Below are 14,698 nucleotides of genomic sequence, written 5' to 3' on the forward strand. Positions count from 1 at the left end.
TTTTTTTTTCTCTCACAAAAAATGACCATGTATAGTAAGGCTTTTTTTTTTTCTAACAATAAATGACCATGTATAGTAAGGCTTTTTTCTCTAACAAAAAATGACCATGTATAGTAAGGCTTTTTTTTTTCGAACAAAAAATGATCATGTATAGTAAGGCTTTTTTTTTCTAACAAAAATGACCATGTATAGTAAGACTTTTTTTTCTAACAAAAAATGACCATGTATAGTCAGGCTTTTTTTTTCTAACAAAAAATGACCATGTATAGTAAGGCTTTTTTTTCTCACAAAAAATGACCATGTATAGTAAGGCTTTTTTTTTTTTCTAACAAAAAATGACCATGTATAGTAAGGCTTTTTTTTTCCTAACAAAAAATGACCATGTATAGTAACGCTTTTTTTTCTAACAAAAACTGACCATGTATAGTAAGGCTTTTTTTTCTAACAAAAAAATGACAATGTATAGTAATGCTTCTTTTTTTTTCTAACAAAAAATGACCATGTATAGTAAGGCTTTTTTTTTCTCAAACAAAAAATGACCATGTATAGTAAGATTTTTTGTTTTTGTAACAAAAAATGACCATGTATAGTAAGGCTTTTTTTTTCTCACAAAAAAATGACCATGTATAGTAAGGCTTTTTTTTTTCTCACAAAAAAATGACCATGTATAGTAAGGCTTTTTTTTCTAACAAAAAATGACCATGTATAGTAAGGTTTTTTTTTCTCAAACAAAAAATGACCATGTATAGTAAGGCTTTTTTTTTCTAACAAAAAATGACCATGTATAGTAAGACTTTTTTTTCTAACAAAAAATGACCATGTATAGTAAGGCTTTTTTTTCTAACAAAAAATGACCATGTATAGTAAGGCTTTTTTTTTCTAACAAAAAATGACCATGTATAGTAAGGCTTTTTTTTTCTAACAAAAAATAACCATGTATAGTAAGGCTTTTTTTTCTAACAAAAAATGACCATGTATAGTAAGACTTTTTTTTTTCTCACAAAAAATGACCATGTATAGTAAGGCTTTTTTTTTTTTCGAACAAAAAATGACCATGTATAGTAAGGCTTTTTTTTCTAACAAAAATGACCATGTATAGTAAGACTTTTTTTTCTAACAAAAATGACCATGTATAGTAAGGCTTTTTTTTCTAACAAAAAATGAACATGTATAGTAAGACTTTTTTTTCTCTAACAAAGAATGACCATGTATAGTAAGGCTTTTTTTTTTTTCTAACAAAAAATGACCATGTATAGTAAGACTTTTTTTTCTAACAAAAAATGAACATGTATAGTAAGACTTTTTTTTTCTAACAAAAAATGACCATGTATAGTAAGGCTTCTTTTTCTAACAAAAAATGACCATGTATAGTAAGGCTTTTTTTTTTCGAACAAAAAATGATCATGTATAGTAAGGCTTTTTTTTCTAACAAAAATGACCATGTATAGTAAGACTTTTTTTTCTAACAAAAAATGACCATGTATAGTCAGGCTTTTTTTTTCTAACAAAAAATGACCATGTATAGTAAGGCTTTTTTTTCTCACAAAAAATGACCATGTATAGTAAGGCTTTTTTTTTTTCTAACAAAAAATGACCATGTATAGTAAGGCTTTTTTTTTCCTAACAAAAAATGACCATGTATAGTAACGCTTTTTTTTCTAACAAAAACTGACCATGTATAGTAAGGCTTTTTTTTCTAACAAAAAAATGACAATGTATAGTAATGCTTTTTTTTTTTCTAACAAAAAATGACCATGTATAGTAAGGCTTTTTTTTTCTCAAACAAAAAATGACCATGTATAGTAAGATTTTTTGTTTTTGTAACAAAAAATGACCATGTATAGTAAGGCTTTTTTTTTCTCACAAAAAAATGACCATGTATAGTAAGGCTTTTTTTTTTCTCACAAAAAAATGACCATGTATAGTAAGGCTTTTTTTTCTAACAAAAAATGACCATGTATAGTAAGGTTTTTTTTTCTCAAACAAAAAATGACCATGTATAGTAAGGCTTTTTTTTTCTAACAAAAAATGACCATGTATAGTAAGACTTTTTTTTCTAACAAAAAATGAACATGTATAGTAAGACTTTTTTTTTCTAACAAAAAATGACCATGTATAGTAAGGCTTTTTTTTCTCACAAAAAAATGACCATGTATAGTAAGGCTTTTTTTTTTCTCACAAAAAAATGACCATGTATAGTAAGGCTTTTTTTTCTAACAAAAAATGACCATGTATAGTAAGGCTTTTTTTTTCTAACAAAAAATAACCATGTATAGTAAGGCTTTTTTTTCTAACAAAAAATGACCATGTATAGTAAGACTTTTTTTTTTTCTCACAAAAAATGACCATGTATAGTAAGGCTTTTTTTTTTTTCGAACAAAAAATGACCATGTATAGTAAGGCTTTTTTTTCTAACAAAAATGACCATGTATAGTAAGACTTTTTTTTCTAACAAAAAATGACCATGTATAGTAAGGCTTTTTTTTCTAACAAAAAATGAACATGTATAGTAAGACTTTTTTTTCTCTAACAAAGAATGACCATGTATAGTAAGGCTTTTTTTTTTTTCTAACAAAAAATGACCATGTATAGTAAGACTTTTTTTTCTAACAAAAAATGAACATGTATAGTAAGACTTTTTTTTTCTAACAAAAAATGACCATGTATAGTAAGGCTTCTTTTTCTAACAAAAAATGACCATGTATAGTAAGGCTTTTTTTTTTCGAACAAAAAATGATCATGTATAGTAAGGCTTTTTTTTTCTAACAAAAATGACCATGTATAGTAAGACTTTTTTTTTCTAACAAAAAATGACCATGTATAGTCAGGCTTTTTTTTTCTAACAAAAAATGACCATGTATAGTAAGGCTTTTTTTTCTCACAAAAAATGACCATGTATAGTAAGGCTTTTTTTTTTTCTAACAAAAAATGACCATGTATAGTAAGGCTTTTTTTTTCCTAACAAAAAATGACCATGTATAGTAACGCTTTTTTTTCTAACAAAAACTGACCATGTATAGTAAGGCTTTTTTTTCTAACAAAAAATGACCATGTATAGTAAGGCTTTTTTTTCTCACAAAAAATGACCATGTATAGTAAGGCTTTTTTTTTTTCTAACAAAAAATGACCATGTATAGTAAGGCTTTTTTTTTCCTAACAAAAAATGACCATGTATAGTAACGCTTTTTTTTCTAACAAAAACTGACCATGTATAGTAAGGCTTTTTTTTCTAACAAAAAAATGACAATGTATAGTAATGCTTTTTTTTTTTCTAACAAAAAATGACCATGTATAGTAAGGCTTTTTTTTTCTCAAACAAAAAATGACCATGTATAGTAAGATTTTTTGTTTTTGTAACAAAAAATGACCATGTATAGTAAGGCTTTTTTTTTTCTAACAAAAAAATGACCATGTATAGTAAGGCTTTTTTTTTTCTCACAAAAAAATGACCATGTATAGTAAGGCTTTTTTTTCTAACAAAAAATGACCATGTATAGTAAGGTTTTTTTTTCTCAAACAAAAAATGACCATGTATAGTAAGGCTTTTTTTTTCTAACAAAAAATGACCATGTATAGTAAGACTTTTTTTTCTAACAAAAAATGACCATGTATAGTAAGGCTTTTTTTTCTAACAAAAAATGACCATGTATAGTAAGGCTTTTTTTTCTAACAAAAAATGACCATGTATAGTAAGGCTTTTTTTTTCTAACAAAAAATAACCATGTATAGTAAGGCTTTTTTTTCTAACAAAAAATGACCATGTATAGTAAGACTTTTTTTTTTCTCACAAAAAATGACCATGTATAGTAAGGCTTTTTTTTTTCGAACAAAAAATGACCATGTATAGTAAGGCTTTTTTTTCTAACAAAAATGACCATGTATAGTAAGACTTTTTTTTCTAACAAAAAATGACCATGTATAGTAAGGCTTTTTTTTCTAACAAAAAATGAACATGTATAGTAAGACTTTTTTTTCTCTAACAAAGAATGACCATGTATAGTAAGGCTTTTTTTTTTTTCTAACAAAAAATGACCATGTATAGTAAGACTTTTTTTTCTAACAAAAAATGAACATGTATAGTAAGACTTTTTTTTTCTAACAAAAAATGACCATGTATAGTAAGGCTTCTTTTTCTAACAAAAAATGACCATGTATAGTAAGGCTTCTTTTTCTAACAAAAAATGACCATGTATAGTAAGACTTTTTTTTTTTCTAACAAAAAATGACCATGTATAGTAAGGCTTTTTTTTTTTTTTTTTTTTTTTTTTAATGACCATGTATAGTAAGGCATTTTTTGAACGACCGTGTTTTAGGAAATGTAGTTCTTTTTTTTCTTTTTTTTCTATGTATAGCAAGGGCTTTTTTTTTTTTTAATGATCATTTATAGTAAGCCTTTTTTTTTCTAACAAAAAATGACCATGTATAGTAAGACTTTTTTTTTTTTCTCTCTAACAAAAAATGACCATGTATAGTAAGGCTTTTTTTTCCTAAAAAAAAAATGACCATGTATAGTAAGACTTTTTTTTTTTTCTCTCTAACAAAAAATGACCATGTATAGTAAGGCTTTTTTTTCCTAAAAAAAAAATGACCATGTATAGTAAGACTTTTTTTTTTTTTCTAACAAAAAATGACCATGTATAGTAAGGCTTTTTTTTTTCTCTAACAAAAAATGACCATGTATAGTAAGGCTTTTTTTTTTTCTAACAAAAAAGGACCATGTATAGTAAGACTTTTTTTTTTCTCAAACAAAAAATGACCATGTATAGTAAGACTTTTTTTTTTTTCTAACAAAAAATGACCATGTATAGTAAGGCTTTTTTTACTAACAAAAAATGACCATGTATAGTAAGGCTTTTTTTTTCTAACAAAAAATGACCATGTATAGTAAGACTTTTTTTTTTCTCTCACAAAAAATGACCATGTATAGTAAGGCTTTTTTTTTTTCTAACAATAAATGACCATGTATAGTAAGGCTTTTTTCTCTAACAAAAAATGACCATGTATAGTAAGGCTTTTTTTTTTTCGAACAAAAAATGATCATGTATAGTAAGGCTTTTTTTTTCTAACAAAAATGACCATGTATAGTAAGACTTTTTTTTCTAACAAAAAATGACCATGTATAGTCAGGCTTTTTTTTCTAACAAAAAACGACCATGTATAGTAAGGCTTTTTTTTCCGACAAAAAAACGACCATGTATAGTAAGGCTTTTTTTTCTGACAAAAAAACGACCATGTATAGTAAGGCTTTTTATTTCGACAATAAAACACGACCATGTATAGTAAGGCTTTTTTTTCTGACAAAAAAACGACCATGTATAGTAAGGCTTTTTTTTTTCCGACAAAAAACGACCATGTATAGTAAGGCTTTTTTTTCCGACAAAAAAACGACCATGTATATATAGTAAGGCTTTTTTTTCCGACAAAAAACGACCATGTATAGTAAGGCTTTTTTTTCCGACAAAAAAACGACCATGTATAGTAAGGCTTTTTTTTCCGACAAAAAAAACGACCATGTATAGTAAGGCTTTTTTTTCCGACAAAAAAACGACCATGTATAGTAAGGCTTTTTTTTCCGACAAAAAAACGACCATGTATAGTAAGGCTTTTTTTTCCGACGAAAAAAAACGACCATGTATAGTAAGGCTTTTTTTTCTGACAAAAAAACGACCATGTATAGTAAGGCTTTTTATTTCGACCAAAAAACGACCATGTATAGTAAGGCTTTTTTTTCTGACAAAAAAACGACCATGTATTGTAAGGCTTTTTTTTCCGACAAAAAACGACCATGTATAGTAAGGCTTTTTTTTCTGACAAAAAAACTACCATGTATCGTAAGGCTTTTCTTTTTTCGAACAAAAAATGACCATGTATAGTAAGACTTTTTTTCTCTAACAAAAAATGACCATGTATAGTAAGGCTTTTTTTCTAACAAAAAAATGACCATGTATAGTCAGGCTTTTTTTTTTTCTAACAAAAAATGACCATGTATAGTAAGACTTGTTTAAAAAAAAAAAAAAAAAAAAAAAAAAAAAAAAAAAGACCATGTATAGTAAGGCTTTTTTTTTCTAACAAAAAATTACCATGGATAGTAAGGCTTTTTTTTTTTTTCTAACAAAAAATTACCATGGATAGTAAGGCTTTTTATTTTTTCTAACAAAAAATGACCATGTATAGTAAGGCTTTTTTTTTTTTTCTAAAAAAAAAAAAATGACCATGTATAGTAAGGCTTTTTTTTTTCTAACAAAAAATGACCAAGTATAGTAAGGCTTTTTTTTTCTAACAAAAAATGACCATGTATAGTAAGGCTTTTTTTTTTCTAACAAAAAATGACCAAGTATAGTAAGACTTTTTTTTTTCTAACAAAAAAAGACCATGTATAGTAAGGCTTTTTTTTCTAATAAAAAATGACCATGTATAGTAAGGCTTTTTTTTTCTAACAAAAAATGACCATGTATACTAAGGCTTAAAAAAAAAAAAAAAAAAAAAAAAGACCATGTATAGTAAGGCTTTTTTTTTCTAACAAAATATGACCATGTACACTAAGGCTTAAAAAAAAAGAAAAAAAAAAAAAGACCATGGAAAGTAAGGCTTTTTTTCTAACAAAAAATGACCATGTATACTAAGGCTTAAAAAAAAAAAAAAAAAAAAATGATCATGTATAGTAAGGCTTTTTTTTCCTAACAAAAAATGACCATGTATAGTAAGGCTTTTTTTTTTTCTAAAAAAAAAATGACCATGTATAGTAAGGCTTTTTTTTCTAACAAAAAATGACCAAGTATAGTAAGGCTTTTTTTCTAACAAAAAATAACCATGTATACTAAGGCTTAAAAAAAAAAAAAAAAGATCATGTATAGTAAGGCTTTTTTTTCCTAACAAAAAATGACCATGTATAGTAAGACTTTTTTTTTCCAACAAAAAAAGACCATGTATAGTAAGGCTTTTTTTCGAACAAAAAATGACCATGTATAGTAAGGCTTTTTTTTTCTAATAAAAAATGACCATGTATAGTAAGGCTTTTTTTTTCCTAACAAAAAATGACCATGTATAGTAACGCTTTTTTTTCTAACAAAAACTGACCATGTATAGTAAGGCTTTTTTTTCTAACAAAAAAATGACAATGTATAGTAATGCTTTTTTTTTTTCTAACAAAAAATGACCATGTATAGTAAGGCTTTTTTTTTCTCAAACAAAAAATGACCATGTATAGTAAGATTTTTTGTTTTTGTAACAAAAAATGACCATGTATAGTAAGGCTTTTTTTTTCTCACAAAAAAATGACCATGTATAGTAAGGCTTTTTTTTTTCTCACAAAAAAATGACCATGTATAGTAAGGCTTTTTTTTCTAACAAAAAATGACCATGTATAGTAAGGTTTTTTTTTCTCAAACAAAAAATGACCATGTATAGTAAGGCTTTTTTTTTCTAACAAAAAATGACCATGTATAGTAAGACTTTTTTTTCTAACAAAAAATGACCATGTATAGTAAGGCTTTTTTTTCTAACAAAAAATGACCATGTATAGTAAGGCTTTTTTTTCTAACAAAAAATGACCATGTATAGTAAGGCTTTTTTTTTCTAACAAAAAATAACCATGTATAGTAAGGCTTTTTTTTCTAACAAAAAATGACCATGTATAGTAAGACTTTTTTTTTTCTCACAAAAAATGACCATGTATAGTAAGGCTTTTTTTTTTTTCGAACAAAAAATGACCATGTATAGTAAGGCTTTTTTTTCTAACAAAAATGACCATTTATAGTAAGACTTTTTTTTCTAATAAAAAATGACCATGTATAGTAAGGCTTTTTTTTCTAACAAAAAATGAACATGTATAGTAAGACTTTTTTTTCTCTAACAAAGAATGACCATGTATAGTAAGGCTTTTTTTTTTTTCTAACAAAAAATGACCATGTATAGTAAGACTTTTTTTTCTAACAAAAAATGAACATGTATAGTAAGACTTTTTTTTTCTAACAAAAAATGACCATGTATAGTAAGGCTTCTTTTTCTAACAAAAAATGACCATGTATAGTAAGGCTTCTTTTTCTAACAAAAAATGACCATGTATAGTAAGACTTTTTTTTTTTCTAACAAAAAATGACCATGTATAGTAAGGCTTTTTTTTTTTTTTTTTTTTTTTTTAATGACCATGTATAGTAAGGCATTTTTTGAACGACCGTGTTTTAGGAAATGTAGTTCTTTTTTTTCTTTTTTTTCTATGTATAGCAAGGGCTTTTTTTTTTTTTAATGATCATTTATAGTAAGCCTTTTTTTTCTAACAAAAAATGACCATGTATAGTAAGACTTTTTTTTTTTTCTCTCTAACAAAAAATGACCATGTATAGTAAGGCTTTTTTTTCCTAAAAAAAAAATGACCATGTATAGTAAGACTTTTTTTTTTTTCTAACAAAAAATGACCATGTATAGTAAGGCTTTTTTTTTTCTCTAACAAATAATGACCATGTATAGTAAGGCTTTTTTTTTTTCTAACAAAAAAGGACCATGTATAGTAAGACTTTTTTTTTTCTCAAACAAAAAATGACCATGTATAGTAAGACTTTTTTTTTTTTTCTAACAAAAAATGACCATGTATAGTAAGGCTTTTTTTACTAACAAAAAATGACCATGTATAGTAAGGCTTTTTTTTTCTAACAAAAAATGACCATGTATAGTAAGACTTTTTTTTTTCTCTCACAAAAAATGACCATGTATAGTAAGGCTTTTTTTTTTTCTAACAATAAATGACCATGTATAGTAAGGCTTTTTTCTCTAACAAAAAATGACCATGTACAGTAAGGCTTTTTTTTTTTTCGAACAAAAAATGATCATGTATAGTAAGGCTTTTTTTTTCTAACAAAAATGACCATGTATAGTAAGACTTTTTTTTCTAACAAAAAATGACCATGTATAGTCAGGCTTTTTTTTCTAACAAAAAATGACCATGTATAGTAAGGCTTTTTTTTCTCACAAAAAATGACCATGTATAGTAAGGCTTTTTTTTTTCTAACAAAAAATGACCATGTATAGTAAGGCTTTTTTTTTCCTAACAAAAAATGACCATGTATAGTAACGCTTTTTTTTCTAACAAAAACTGACCATGTATAGTAAGGCTTTTTTTTCTAACAAAAAAATGACCATGTATAGTAATGCTTTTTTTTTTTCTAACAAAAAATGACCATGTATAGTAAGGCTTTTTTTTTCTCAAACAAAAAATGACCATGTATAGTAAGATTTTTTGTTTTTGTAACAAAAAATGACCATGTATAGTAAGGCTTTTTTTTTCTCACAAAAAAATGACCATGTATAGTAAGGCTTTTTTTTTTCTCACAAAAAAATGACCATGTATAGTAAGGCTTTTTTTTCTAACAAAAAATGACCATGTATAGTAAGGTTTTTTTTTCTCAAACAAAAAATGACCATGTATAGTAAGGCTTTTTTTTTCTAACAAAAAATGACCATGTATAGTAAGACTTTTTTTTCTAACAAAAAATGACCATGTATAGTAAGGCTTTTTTTTCTAACAAAAAATGACCATGTATAGTAAGGCTTTTTTTTCTAACAAAAAATGACCATGTATAGTAAGGCTTTTTTTTTCTAACAAAAAATAACCATGTATAGTAAGGCTTTTTTTTCTAACAAAAAATGACCATGTATAGTAAGACTTTTTTTTTTTCTCACAAAAAATGACCATGTATAGTAAGGCTTTTTTTTTTTTCGAACAAAAAATGACCATGTATAGTAAGGCTTTTTTTTCTAACAAAAATGACCATGTATAGTAAGACTTTTTTTTCTAACAAAAAATGACCATGTATAGTAAGGCTTTTTTTTCTAACAAAAAATGAACATGTATAGTAAGACTTTTTTTTCTCTAACAAAGAATGACCATGTATAGTAAGGCTTTTTTTTTTTCTAACAAAAAATGACCATGTATAGTAAGACTTTTTTTTCTAACAAAAAATTACCATGTATAGTAAGGCTTTTTATTCTCACAAAAAAATGACCATGTATAGTAAGGCTTTTTTTTTTCTAACAAAAAATGACCATGTATAGTAAGGCTTTTTTTTCTAACAAAAAATGACCATGTATAGTAATATAATAAGGCTTTTTTTTTCTAACAAAAAATGACCATGTAAAGTAAGGCTTTTTTTTCTAACAAAAAATGACTATGTATAGTAAGACTTTTTTTTTTTTCTCACAAAAAATGACCATGTATAGTAAGGCTTTTTTTTTTTTTCTAACAAAAAATGACCATGTATAGTAAGGCTTTTTTTTTTTCTCAAACAAAAAATGACCATGTATAGTAAGACTTTATTTCTCAAACAAAAAATGACCATGTATAGTAAGACTTTTTTTTCTAACAAAAAATGACCATGTATTGTAAGGCTTTTTTTCTAACAAAAAATGACCATGTATAGTAAGGCGTTTTTTTCTAACAAAAAATGACCATGTATAGTAAGGCTTTTTTTTTTTTCTCAAACAAAAAATGACCATGTATAGTAAGACTTTTTTTTCTAACAAAAAATGACCATGTATAGTAAGGCTTTTTTTCTAACAAAAAATGACCATGAATAGTAAGGCTTTTTTTTCTAACAAAAAATGAACATGTATAGTAAGACTTTTTTTTTCCTCTAACAAAGAATGACCATGTATAGTAAGGCTTTTTTTTCCTAACAAAAAATGACCATGTATAGTAACGCTTTTTTTTCTAACAAAAAATGACCATGTATAGTAAGGCTTTTTTTTCTAACAAAAAAATGACCATGTATAGTAAGACTTTTTTTTCTAACAAAAAATGACCATGTATAGTAAGGCTTTTTATTCTCACAAAAAAATGACCATGTATAGTAAGGCTTTTTTTTTTCTAACAAAAAATGACCATGTATAGTAAGGCTTTTTTTTCTAACAAAAAATGACCATGTATAGTAATATAGTAAGGCTTTTTTTTTCTAACAAAAAATGACCATGTAAAGTAAGGCTTTTTTTTCTAACAAAAAATGACTATGTATAGTAAGACTTTTTTTTTTTTCTCACAAAAAATGACCATGTATAGTAAGGCTTTTTTTTTTTTTCTAACAAAAAATGACCATGTATAGTAAGGCTTTTTTTTTTTCTCAAACAAAAAATGACCATGTATAGTAAGACTTTATTTCTCAAACAAAAAATGACCATGTATAGTAAGACTTTTTTTTCTAACAAAAAATGACCATGTATTGTAAGGCTTTTTTTCTAACAAAAAATGACCATGTATAGTAAGGCGTTTTTTTCTAACAAAAAATGACCATGTATAGTAAGGCTTTTTTTTTTTTTCTCAAACAAAAAATGACCATGTATAGTAAGACTTTTTTTTCTAACAAAAAATGAACATGTATAGTAAGACTTTTTTTTTCCTCTAACAAAGAATGACCATGTATAGTAAGGCTTTTTTTTCCTAACAAAAAATGACCATGTATAGTAACGCTTTTTTTTCTAACAAAAAATGAACATGTATAGTAAGACTTTTTTTTTCCTCTAACAAAGAATGACCATGTATAGTAAGGCTTTTTTTTCCTAACAAAAAATGACCATGTATAGTAACGCTTTTTTTTCTAACAAAAAATGACCATGTATAGTAAGGCTTTTTTTTCTAACAAAAAAATGACCATGTATAGTAATGCTTTTTTTTTTCTAACAAAAAATGACCATGTATAGTAAGGCTTTTTTTTTCTCAAACAAAAAATGACCATGTATAGTAAGATTTTTTGTTTTTGTAACAAAAAATGACCATGTATAGTAAGGCTTTTTTTTTTCTCACAAAAAAATGACCATGTATAGTAAGGCTTTTTTTTTTCTCACAAAAAAATGACCATGTATACTAAGGCTTTTTTTTCTAACAAAAAATGACCATGTATAGTAAGGTTTTTTTTTCTCAAACAAAAAATGACCATGTATAGTAAGGCTTTTTTTTTCTAACAAAAAATGACCATGTATAGTAAGGCTTTTTTTTCTAACAAAAAATGACCATGTATAGTAAGGCTTTTTTTTTTCTAACAAAAAATAACCATGTATAGTAAGGCTTTTTTTTCTAACAAAAAATGACCATGTATAGTAAGACTTTTTTTTTTTCGAACAAAAAATGACCATGTATAGTAAGGCTTTTTTTTTTTCGAACAAAAAATGACCATGTATAGTAAGGCTTTTTTTTCTAACAAAAATGACCATGTATAGTAAGACTTTTTTTTCTAACAAAAAATGACCATGTATAGTAAGGCTTTTTTTTTTCTAACAAAAAATGAACATGTATAGTAAGACTTTTTTTTTCTCTAACAAAGAATGACCATGTATAGTAAGGCTTTTTTTTTTCTAACAAAAAATGACCATGTATAGTAAGACTTTTTTTTCTAACAAAAAATGACCATGTATAGTAAGGCTTTTTTTTTTCTAACAAAAAATAACCATGTATAGTAAGGCTTTTTTTTCTAACAAAAAATGACCATGTATAGTAAGACTTTTTTTTTTCTCACAAAAAATGACCATGTATAGTAAGGCTTTTTTTTTTCGAACAAAAAATGACCATGTATAGTAAGACTTTTTTTTCTAACAAAAAATGACCATGTATAGTAAGGCTTTTTTTCTAACAAAAAATGAACATGTATAGTAAGACTTTTTTTTTCTCTAACAAAGAATGACCATGTATAGTAAGGCTTTTTTTTTCTAACAAAAAATGACCATGTATAGTAAGACTTTTTTTTCTAACAAAAAATGACCATGTATAGTAAGGCTTTTTATTCTCACAAAAAAATGACCATGTATAGTAAGGCTTTTTTTTTTCTAACAAAAAATGACCATGTATAGTAAGGCTTCTTTTTCTAACAAAAAATGACCATGTATAGTAAGGCTTCTTTTTCTAACAAAAAATGACCATGTATAGTAAGGATTTTTTTTTTTTAGAACAAAAAATGACCATGTATAGTAAGGCTTTTTTTTTTTCGAACAAAAAATGACCATGTATAGTAAGACTTTTTTTTCTAACAAAAAATGACCATGTATAGTAAGGCTTTTTTTTTTCTAACAAAAAATGAACATGTATAGTAAGACTTTTTTTTTCTCTAACAAAGAATGACCATGTATAGTAAGGCTTTTTTTTTTCTAACAAAAAATGACCATGTATAGTAAGACTTTTTTTTCTAACAAAAAATGACCATGTATAGTAAGGCTTTTTTTTTTCTAACAAAAAATAACCATGTATAGTAAGGCTTTTTTTTCTAACAAAAAATGACCATGTATAGTAAGACTTTTTTTTTTTCTCACAAAAAATGACCATGTATAGTAAGGCTTTTTTTTTTCGAACAAAAAATGACCATGTATAGTAAGGCTTTTTTTTCTAACAAAAATGACCATGTATAGTAAGACTTTTTTCTCTAACAAAAAATGACCATGTATAGTAAGGCTTTTTTTTTTTCGAACAAAAAATGATCATGTATAGTAAGGCTTTTTTTTCTAACAAAAATGACCATGTATAGTAAGACTTTTTTTTCGAACAAAAAATGACCATGTATAGTCAGGCTTTTTTTTCTAACAAAAAATGACCATGTATAGTAAGGCTTTTTTTTTCTCACAAAAAATGACCATGTATAGTAAGGCTTTTTTTTTTCTAACAAAAAATGACCATGTATAGTAAGGCTTTTTTTTTTCCTAACAAAAAATGACCATGTATAGTAACGCTTTTTTTTCTAACAAAAAATGACCATGTATAGTAAGGCTTTTTTTTCTAACAAAAAAATGACCATGTATAGTAATGCTTTTTTTTTTTTCTAACAAAAAATGACCATGTATAGTAAGGCTTTTTTTTTCCTCAAACAAAAAATGACCATGTATAGTAAGATTTTTTGTTTTTGTAACAAAAAATGACCATGTATAGTAAGGCTTTTTTTTTTCTCACAAAAAAATGACCATGTATAGTAAGGCTTTTTTTTTTCTCACAAAAAAATGACCATGTATACTAAGGCTTTTTTTTCTAACAAAAAATGACCATGTATAGTAAGGTTTTTTTTTCTCAAACAAAAAATGACCATGTATAGTAAGGCTTTTTTTTTCTAACAAAAAATGACCATGTATAGTAAGACTTTTTTTTTCTAACAAAAAATGACCATGTATAGTAAGGCTTTTTTTTCTAACAAAAAATGACCATGTATAGTAAGGCTTTTTTTTCTAACAAAAAATGACCATGTATAGTAAGGCTTTTTTTTTCTAACAAAAAATAACCATGTATAGTAAGGCTTTTTTTTCTAACAAAAAATGACCATGTATAGTAAGACTTTTTTTTTTCTCACAAAAAATGACCATGTATAGTAAGGCTTTTTTTTTTTTCGAACAAAAAATGACCATGTATAGTAAGGCTTTTTTTTCTAACAAAAATGACCATGTATAGTAAAACTTTTTTTTCTAACAAAAAATGACCATGTATAGTAAGGCTTTTTTTTTCTCACAAAAAAATGACCATGTATAGTAAGGCTTTTTTTTCTAACAAAAAATGACCATGTATAGTAAGGCTTTTTTTTTCTAACAAAAAATGACCATGTATAGTAAGGCTTTTTTTTCTAACAAAAAATGACCATGTATAGTAAGACTTTTTTTTTCTCTAACAAAGAATGACCATGTATAGTAAGGCTTTTTTTTTCGAACAAAAAATGACCATGTATATAGTAAGGCTTTTTTTTTCGAA

Source organism: Festucalex cinctus, chromosome 15 (genome assembly GCF_051991245.1).
Source record: "Festucalex cinctus isolate MCC-2025b chromosome 15, RoL_Fcin_1.0, whole genome shotgun sequence".
Classification (NCBI taxonomy): domain Eukaryota; kingdom Metazoa; phylum Chordata; class Actinopteri; order Syngnathiformes; family Syngnathidae; genus Festucalex; species Festucalex cinctus.